Source organism: Nycticebus coucang, chromosome 20 (assembly GCF_027406575.1).
Source record: "Nycticebus coucang isolate mNycCou1 chromosome 20, mNycCou1.pri, whole genome shotgun sequence".
NCBI classification, from domain to species: domain Eukaryota; kingdom Metazoa; phylum Chordata; class Mammalia; order Primates; family Lorisidae; genus Nycticebus; species Nycticebus coucang.
The window spans coordinates 22620552-22631125 of NC_069799.1; the positions used below are offsets into that span (position 1 = coordinate 22620552).

Below are 10574 nucleotides of genomic sequence, written 5' to 3' on the forward strand. Positions count from 1 at the left end.
GGAATCAAAAGAATTGAAATTTTACCTTGTATCTTCTCAGACCACAAGGTACTAAAGGTGGAACTCAACTCTAACAAAAACATTCAACCCCACACAAAGGCATGGAAATTTAACAACCTTATGCTGAATGACAATTGGGTGCATGAAGAAATAAAAATGATATCATTAACTTCCTTGAGCATAACAACAATGAAGACACAACCTACCAAAACTTGTGGGATATAGCAAAAGTAGTCCTGAGAGGAAAACTGATTTTAGACGACTACATTTGAAAACAGAAAGAGAGCACATCAACAAACCCACAAGCCATCTTATGGAACTGGAAAAAGAAGAACAATATAAGCCTACACCCAGCAGAAGAAAACAAATATTCAAAATTAAATCAGAGATTAATGAAATCAAAAACACAGGAATCATTCAGAAAATTAATGAAATAAGAAATTGTTTTCTTGAAAAAACAAGTAAAATCAATAAATCTTTGGCCAGACTAAATATAAACAGAAAAGTAAAGTCTCTAGTAACCTCAATAAGAAATGATATAGGAGAGGCTCTGCATCCATAGACAGTGGTTACAGTGTCAGCCACTTATATGGAGGGTGGTGGGTTCGAACAAAGCCCAGGCCAGGTAAAGACCAATAACAACTGCAACAACAACAACAAAATAGCCAGGTGCTGTGGCAGCGCCTGTAGTCACACCTACTCGGGACGCTGAGGCAAAAGAATGACTCAAGCCCAAAAGTTCAGTTTGCTGTGAGCTGTAACACCACAAAACTCTACCGAGGGTGATATAGTAACACTCTATCTCCAAAAAAAAAAAGAAAGAAAGAAAGAGAATAATGATAAAGGGGAATAATAACTGATGCCACAGAGATACTCTTGTAGTATCGCCGAATACTACCAGAATCTCTATGCCCAGAAATTTGACAATGTGAAGGAAATGGATCAATATTTGCAATCAATCCTCACTCTAGACTTAGCCAGGAAGAAATAAATCTCCTGAACAGACCAATTTCAAGCACTGAGATCAAAGAAAAAACAAAGTTTCCCCACAAAAAAAAAAAGCCCTGGTCCGGATCTCTTCACACCAGAATTCTATCAAACCTTCAAAGAAGGGCTTACTCTCATACTACAGAAATTATTCCAAAAAATTGAGAAGGAAGGAATCTTCCTCAACACGTTCTACGAAGCAAACATCACCCTGATACCAAAACCAGAAAAAGACCCACTCAACTAAAAAGGAGAACTTTATACCAATTTCACTAATGAATATAGATATAAAACTTCTTAACAAAATTCTAGCCAACAGATTACAGCTTATCATCAAAAAAGTCATTCATCATGATCAATTACATTTCATCCCAGAAATGCAAGGCTGGTTTAACATATGCAAGTCCATAAACATTATTCATTGTATCAATAGAAGCAAAAACAAAAACCATATGATCCTCTCAATAGATGCACAAAAACCATTCAATAAAATCCAGCATCCTTTTCTAATTAGAACAGTGAAGAGTATAGGCATAGGTGGCACATTTCTTAAACGGATCAAAGCTATCTATGACAAACCCACAGCTAATATTTTACTAAATGGAGTAAAACTGAAAGCTTTTCCACTTAGAACAGGAACCAAAGTTGTCCTCTGTTGCCATTACTATTTAACATAGTATTGAAAGTTCTAGCCAAAACAATTAGGCAAGAAAAGGAAATAAAGGACATCCAAATAGGAACAGAGAGGTCAAACTCTCCCTCTTTGCTGACAATATGATCTTATACTTAGACAACCCCAAAGACTCAACCACAAGACTCCTGGAGTCTTGAAAGTATTGTACTTTCAATACAGTACTTGTTAAATCTACTAAGTGTCCTAATGTCTTAACACAATAACTAAGAAAATGTAGTGAAGGCTATGTTAACCAGTTTGATGAAAGTATTTCAAATTGTATATAAAACAAGCACATCGTACCCCATACTTCCATTAATGTACACAGCTATGATTTAATAAAGAAAAAATACAGTAACGTCTCAGGATATAAAATCAATGTCTACAAGTCAGCAGCATTTGTATACACCAATAACAGCCAAGATGAGAGGCTAATTAAGGACACAACTCCCTTCAATATGCGTCAATGAAAATGAAATACCTAGGAATACACCTAACAAAAGAAGTGAAGGACCTCTAGAAAGAAAATTATGAGACCGTAAGAAAAGAAATACCAGAGGATATTAAAAAATGGAAGAACATACCATGCTCATGGCTGGGAAGAATCAACATTGTTAAAATGGCTATCCTTCCCCAAGCAATCTCCTGATTCAATGTCATCCCTATTACTGACATGATACTTTCAAGACTTGGAAAAGATGATTCTGTGTTTTGTATAGAACCAGAAAAAAAACAGTGTAGCTAAGGCAGTTCTTAGTAATAAAAGCAAAGCCGGGGGCATCAGCATGCCAGATTTTAGGCTGTGCTACAAGGCCACAGTGATCAAGACAGCATGGTACCTGCACAAAAATAGAGACATAAACATTAAGAATTGAATAGAAAACCAGGAAATGAAACTGACATCTTACAACCACCTAATCTTCAATAAACCAAACAAGAACATGCACTGGGGGAAAGAATCCCTATTCAATAAATGGTGCTTGGAGAACTGGATGTGCACATGAAAAAGACTGAAACTAGACCCACACCTTTCTCCACTCACGAAAATTGATTCAAGATGGATAAAAGACTTAAATTTCAGGCTTAAATCAATAAAAATTCTCAAAGAAAGCAAAGAAAGCCCTGGAAAATATCAGCCTGGGGAAAGACTTTATGAAGAAGACTGCCGTGGCATTTGCAACAACAAAAATAAACAAATGGGACTTAATTAAACTGAAAAGCTTCTGAACAGCTAAGGAGACAACAACCAAAGCAAATAGACAATCTACACAATGGGAAAGGATATTTGCATATTTTGAATCAGACAAAAGCTTGATAAGTAGGATCTATAGAGAACTCAAATTAATCCACATGAAAAAAGCCAAGAATTCCATAATCAATGGGGAAGAGACATGAATAGAACCTTCTCTAAAGGAGACAGACGAATGGCTAGCAAACATATGAAAAAATGCTTACTATCACTAATTATTACAAAAATGCAAATCAAAACTACCCTGAGATATCATCTAACCCCAGTAAGAATGGCCCACATCACAAAATTTCAAAACTGCACATGCTGGCAAGGATATGGAGAGAAAGGAACACTTTTACACTGTTGGAGGGACTGCAAACTAATACAATTCTTTTGTCATAAAGACACTTGCACTACAGTGTTTATCGCAGCTCAATTTACAATCACCAAAATGTGGAAACAGCCTAAATGTTTCCCAACCCAGGAATGGATTAACAAGCTGTGGTATATGTATACCATGGAATACTATTCGGCCATTAAAAAAAAAAAAATGGAGACTTTACAGCCTTTGTATTAACCTGGATGGAAGTAGAACACTTAGTAAAGCATCACGAGAATGGAGAAGCATGAATCCTATGTATTCAATTTTGATATGACAATTAATGACAACTAATGACATGGTGGGGTGGGGGAAGGGGAGAAAGAGAAAAAAAGGAGGGGATGGGGAAAAAAAGAGCATAGACAGGGCAGGAGGGAGGTGGGTGGGGTCTTGTGTGATACACATTTTAGTGGCTAGGCACACTTGTAAGAGGGATTATACCTAAGAAATGCAATGAGTATAACCTGGTTTCTTACACCCTGAATGAATCTCCATGAAATAAAAAAAAAAAAGTTTTTAAAGTTGGAGAACTCTTGATTCCACTCCCCAGAGCTACAGAAATAAAATTTATGCTAGATCTCAGACTTAAAGTTATGGGAAACAATCTATGCCACTAAACTTCTGAAATTACCATTAATCTAATGAATGATATAAATTGGCTCAAAAATTGGTAAGATTAATTCCAAAATAAAATATCTCCAAAATTTCCTTGACTATACCAAGATATCCTTAAGGTTTCCTTAGAAACAAAAACCTGACATTCAAGCAGTCAAAGAAGAAACTTCATAAAAACATTCTACAAAGAAAGAATATGAAATGCATAGTATAGACCCAGAACTGTGTATTTAAGTTATCCTCACCAAGAAGACCAGGTTTCTATAGCTGTCTAACATGAAATCCCAACAAAAATGCTGAAGGTCCCGGCAGGCCCACTTAGTCATAGAGAATTCTATAGACACGTCCTTGAATGTCAACACTCCCTGAAAAACAAACATGTTTGCCAAGATATAAGGGAAGACTGAATTTAATTTTAGTTAAATGAGTAAACAGAACTGTTGCTGATGTATATGAGTGACTGGAATTATCTAATCAGTTCAGAAGAGATACATTCTCTCATGTGCTCTCTAACACTGAAGGGGACGGCATAATGTCCACAGAACCAGTGTAGACACTATAGCTTTTTGTTTGCACGGTAGAAATAAAAGACTACCAATACAGGCATGTATAGTTTTGTGACTTATCAATATCATTCCATGTAAGCTGTGTGTATTCTTTTAAATGACAATGTCATGGTGAGGTAAACAGTACCTCTAAAATTTTAACACGTACAAGAAAGAACAGGAGATAGGCCGGGCACAGTGGTGACTCACGTCCATAATCCTAGCATTCTGGGAGGCCAAGGCGGGTGGATTGCTTGAGCTCCCGAGTTCAAGAACAGCTGAAGCAATAGCGAGACCCCATCTCTACTAAAAATAGAAAAAATGAGGCAAGAGGATCACTTGAGCCCTAGTAGGAGGTTGCTGTGAGCTATGACGTAATGGCACTCTACCCAGGACGATAGCTTGAGACTCTTTCTCAAAAAAAACAAACGACAACAACAACAAAAGACCAGGAGATCTTGATAAAATGTAGATTTTCATTCAGAAGATATGGGATGAAGATTCCATTTCTAAATTTCGAACAAGCTAAATAGGAATGACCATGCTTCTGTCCCATGAAAATATTTTGTCAAACATGCAGTGAACTGTACATACTGGATTTACCCTGTTGATTTCTGAACCACTAAACAAAAATGACAACCTTTACTTTCCAAAGAAAGGTATAGGAAAGAGAATCTAAGAAGAAAGGGACTCTTCCTCAATGAATGTTTTGGTTTGTGTACATTAGTTGATAATCTCCCCAAGTACTTATTTACAGTACTAGGAAGCGCCTGTGGCTCAGTGGTTAGGGCACTGGCCCTATATACCGAGGGTGGTGGGTTCAAACCTGGCCCCGGCCAAATTGCAACAAAAAATAATGGGGCATTGTGGTGGGCACCTGTGGTCCCAGCTACTCAGAAGGCTGAGGCAAGAGAATCACCTAAGCCCAGGAGTTGGAGGTTGCTGCGGGCTGTGACGCTACGGTACTCTACCAAGGGCAATAAAGTGAGACTGTCTTTAAAAAAATTGAATAAATAAAGAAGATATACTGAACCCTACAATGGAATATGTGTCAAAGAACACCACAGCTGAGTGAATAAAATTAACCTCAACGGTGAACAGGACAAATGTGAATCAGGTGCTGATTCACAAATGGAAACACGACATCACTGCTGTCACAGTACTAGACAGAAAAAGTAAATCATAATCTGATAAAAACTAGTTGGAAAAACCCAGTTTGGGCAAAGTTAAAGGTACAGATGTCTGGCATGTTTTCTAATCTCTAATCCTATCTTTAAATATGTCCTTCTTAGCATTCTAAAAAGCAAATCTTTTGTAATTAATCTGTTTTTCAGAACTTTGAGTTACTTTAGGCAGTAATTGCCATCTTCTGTAAAAATACATGTATATCAACTTATTTGACATAGAACCCATGGAGCTTCGAGATGGAAGCTAAACAGTACATATTCCCCATTTCTGCTAATATACAATGATCCAACCTCGTCCACAGTGGAAATCTTGGGCATCCACATTTTCCCATTTTCAACAGAAAGAAAGGGAACATTTTCACTATTGCAGGATATAAGTTTAATGTGAGAATTTTCTAGGGCATACGGGAAGCCTGGATGGAGAAAAAGGAAAGAAGACTCGGCCATATGTAGAGAAGAAGAATTTTGAGGGAAAAGAGTATTTGAAACAAACTCATTAGGCAGGAACATCACAAGTAGAGATGTAAATGTTTGAAAATTCTAAGAACGTGATAGTGCAGAAGAAAATGTGGGCACAGACCTGGACCTTGGACTCATTCAACAGAGAAGCAATCATTTCTTTCTCTTTCTCCTCCTTCCCTTGATTTCCTTCTCAGGTGAGATTATCTGGACACATTACTCCTGCATCTTTTTTTTTTTTGTAGAGACAGAGTCTCACTTTATGGCCCTCGGTAGAGTGCGATGGCCTCACACAGTTCACAGCAACCTCCAACTCCTGGGCTTAAGCGATTCTCTTGCCTCAGCCTCCCAAGTAGCTGGGACTACAGGCGCCTGCCACAACGCCCGGCTATTTTTTTTTTCTTTTTTTTGGTTGCAGTTTGGCCGGGGCCGGGTTTGAACCCACCACCCCCGGCATATGGGGCCGGCGCCCTACCGACTGAGCCACAGGCGCCGCCTTCCTGCATCTTGATAATACGCCTTTAAAGGCATCAGCACAAACTCATCACCTGCTACCACCACATCCACAGGCACAGAGACCTCGAAGTACAGAGAAATTTTGACCCTTTCCTATTCTTTATCATGGGAGAGAGTTGAGAAGAAGTGTGAGTAAGACTTCTTAAAGACCAAAGTGTGAGTTTCTAATTTCTTGGCTTCCAGTTCCCTCCCCTGCCAGCAATTTCTGCTATGGAAATGGGAAATGGAGCCTGTTTCTGGAAAAAAAGAAATAAACTCGACTGTTTAAATGTATCTGGAAACCCTCATGCTAGACAGTGGCCTTCCCTTAGCATCACAGGGGGCACTTAATTAAAACCACGTGGATGACACAACCCACACTAATAGAATCTGGGCACAGGCAGAATCACAGGTGATGGTACCTCTTCAAACTAAGCATAGAATCCTAACTACAAGCCTGGGCTGAGAAACACTTAGCTAAGCATCACCTCTCTGGGTTTAATATGCATACAAGGCATTTCACAGTATGCCCACTCTAAGCATCTGATTCTGCAACAGCAGCAGTTACTCTATCTTCAAGCAAATAATCAGTTTTCTTACAATGACTATGTCCTTCCTTAAGAATATCAGAAAGAAGGCCAGCCCGATGGTTCAAGATTGTAGGCCCAGCACTCTTGGAGGCTCAAGGCAGGTGGCTTTTCTGAGCTCAGGAGTTCCATACTAGCCTGAGCTAGAGCAAGACCCCCTCTGTAAAAATAGCAGGGTGTTGTGGGGGATGCCTGTAGTCCCAGCTACTCGGGAGGCTGAGGCAAGAGGATGGCTTCAGCCCAGGAGTTTAAGGTTGCTGTTAGCTGTGATGCCATGGCTCCAATGAGGGTGACAAAGTGAGACTATGTCTCATTAAAAAAAAAAAAAGAATTTCAGAAAGTGTTTTGAGCCATTCACTATAGAACCAAGATTACAGAACTTCCTGTGAGGTAAAATAGTGACCAGTTAACCTCCATTTCTGTTTTGGTCTAGCTGGTATCAGCCAGACAGCCAGAAGGCAAGAAACCATTTCAATGAGACATGGAGACCTACACACAGAAAGCTTCCACACACAGTTTCCCAAGCTCCTTTCCCCTTTCACAGCCATCTGATCAACCTAAAAATATGAGGTGGTCTTTGCAACATTAGTCAGCCATCTCCTCGTGATGTTCTTGAATTCATTGCTTGCTCTTCCATCAACTCTTGCATTGTGACTTTCACTTTTCAGGAGGGAACAGTCAATCTTGGGTTTGTTTACAATTTTACAGGTGTTGAGTGAGTCTAAGGAGTGGCTTTTTTAACTATTCCCCCTATTGCTGCTGTTACTCCTTCTAGACCAGTGGTTCTCAACCTGTGGGTCGCGACCCCTTTTAACTATATTAAAGTGCCCGCGGCATTAGGATGGTTGAGAACCACTGTTCTAGACTATAGCAGCACCCAGCTAGAGAAAGCAAACACAGCACAGAGTTCCCTCAGTTCAACACTTTGTAAACAGGAAAACCTTTGGTTCAAGGAAGACCAACAATCACAATCTTGAAACGACATAGTTTCCCGGCACTTTAAAGTCTCCAGATTCTGAAGAAGGCAGCAGTGTCTGAAGAAATACCCAGACTCAGAATTTGGACATGCAGATTTGAGTATGGCACATGTGGGGATGCAGCTAGTGCCCTGTGTACATTAAAGGGAAACAGAAACAGAAAAATGGGAATGGGGACATGCTCGGGTGTACTCAATGCACATCCGTGATCCAGGTTGAGCTTCTGGCCTCCTAGCCTCTGGATCAGTATTAGGTCTAAAGAGATCAAGATAATTGAAAGCTAGTGACACAATACCTGATTGCTGCCCTATAAAAGTAGTTTGTAAAAATCTGCAGGTTGTCCCTAAGTCAACATACATACAGAAATAGAAAATTGTAGATAAAATATACTTTTACAAAATACTCATTACAAAATTTTACAAGTAGTTAGCAACACATAGAGAATAGTTTTTAAATGTTTTATAAAATTTTGTTGTAAATAAAAGTACATATAGCTGCAATTTCCCTCTTTGCCTATGTATGATGACTGTAGGGGCAACTTTTGGGACACCATGTACTGTAACTACTCAAGAAGGGAGATTGAAAACTGGCAGAGAGACCATTGTAGCTTCATTACTTGGGACAGAATGCACTTTGCTGTACAACTGGGTGTTGTGACTGTGAAGTGGAGATAGAAAGTGCCCTCTGCAGTTACAATTGGTGGGCATCATCTATGTTCATGTCAGTTCTGGTAATTCTGGATGGTGTGTAAAAATACTTTATAACTAAAAACAGACTCATTTCCAACTCTAGAATAACCCACCACGATGGTATACAGAAAAAGAAGTGTCACATTAGACAATTTAACCAGAATGGGATGTTCATCTCAGACCACTTAAGAGACGACAAAGATGAATTAAGTCATCATTATTAGTCCTCAGTAAGAAGACTTGACAGCACCATCGTTTATACAGGGTATCCATAAAGTTTGTATATAATTTAAAATAGTAAAACACAGGGTGACAGAGTGAGACTATGTCTCAAATAATAATAATAAAAGAAAAAGACAGAAGACACATATACAAGGAGATAGTGGTGTGAGATGTTCGGGACCATCATTCATCCTGGGAAGTAGCTCTGATTAAAAAAATTCCCAATGAGCTGTGTTCTCAAGAGCAGCTCACTACAAAAAACAGCACTGCCCATGATGACTTAGGTGATATTCCCCTTTTGGCCTATGACAGGCCAGACACAGACTCTACATATTAAAATTTGTTACACAGACAAAACAACATTTAAAAACGTACTCTCGCTGTCCTCCGGAATTACTAGCCTTTGCAATAAAAAAGCGTTTTGACACATCAACTCCCCTTCGGTGTTTAACTACAACAGCAGGCAGGAGAGCCACTTCCGGTTCCCCAACAGGGAGAGTCAGGGCGCCCGGCCCTAAGTTTATTTTCAACAAAAGAATGGAGGGGTTGAGGGCTCCACGGACTACAGCCTCCCCCTTGAACAAGCTCCCCACACACACAAACTCTTGGGTTTCTTCCCTGAGGCGCCTTCCATTGTGACCACCAGGGAGGGACCCGCGGCGCTGCAGGCACACAGCTACTCAGAGAGAGCTCTGGGCCATGGAGCAAGTAACAGGTCCAGGAAGGCTTCAAGCAACAGGGTCCCAACTCCCTGCCCCGCTCCACCTTTTGCCAAGAGGGGTCCGAGAGACAAGGGTGCCAGTGGCAAACTTCCGCCTCAAGACTCTAAAACTGAAGGGAAACTGCCCGGTCCCTCCACAGCCACTTCGGGCTCCAACTACGCTCCTCCCCCTCTCAGGACACCCAGTCTCCTGTACTCACCATTTCCCAGCTTCAGAGATGTCCCGGTGTCCTCCCTACAGATCTCCCAGTAACTGCAGGTCACAGCGTGACAGAGACTGCTACTGAGACAACTGGTATCTCCACGAGCTGGAACTGCTGAAGTTGGGACAACCGCTCAGTGCCCAGGTCAGGAAACAAAAGCTGCTCCGGACCCCCAGAGCCGCCTTCTACCTGCTGGCTTTGCATCTGATTGGACAGTTCGTACAGGCGCATCCCTGATTGGATAGGACCTCAGGTCCCACCTCTCTGACCATGAGTGACAGGAATGTCGTTAGACAAGAGGCTAAAAGTACCCAGAAATGCTAACAATTATTTCACCACAGCACTTTTTTTTCGTTAACGACAAGGACCATGACCTTTTTTTTAGTCAGAGTCTCACTTTGTCACCCTCAGTAGAGTGACCTGGCCTCACGGCTCACACTAACTCCCAACTCTTGGGCTCAAGCGATCCTCTTGCCTCAGCCTCCAGAGTAGCTGGGACTACAGGAGCCTGCAACAATGCCCGCTATTTTTTTTTTTTTTTTGAGAGATGAGGTCTCCCTCTGACTCAGCCTGGTCTTGAACCTGTGACCTCAGGCAGTCCACC

General features: G+C 40.6%; 1 pseudogene; it reads right to left on the reverse strand.

Annotated features, from left to right (window-relative positions):
• Positions 1-10089, reverse strand: part of LOC128572744 (zinc finger protein 208-like) — a 45703-nt pseudogene extending 35614 nt beyond the window's left edge.
• Positions 10090-10574: the final 485 nt, after the last annotated feature.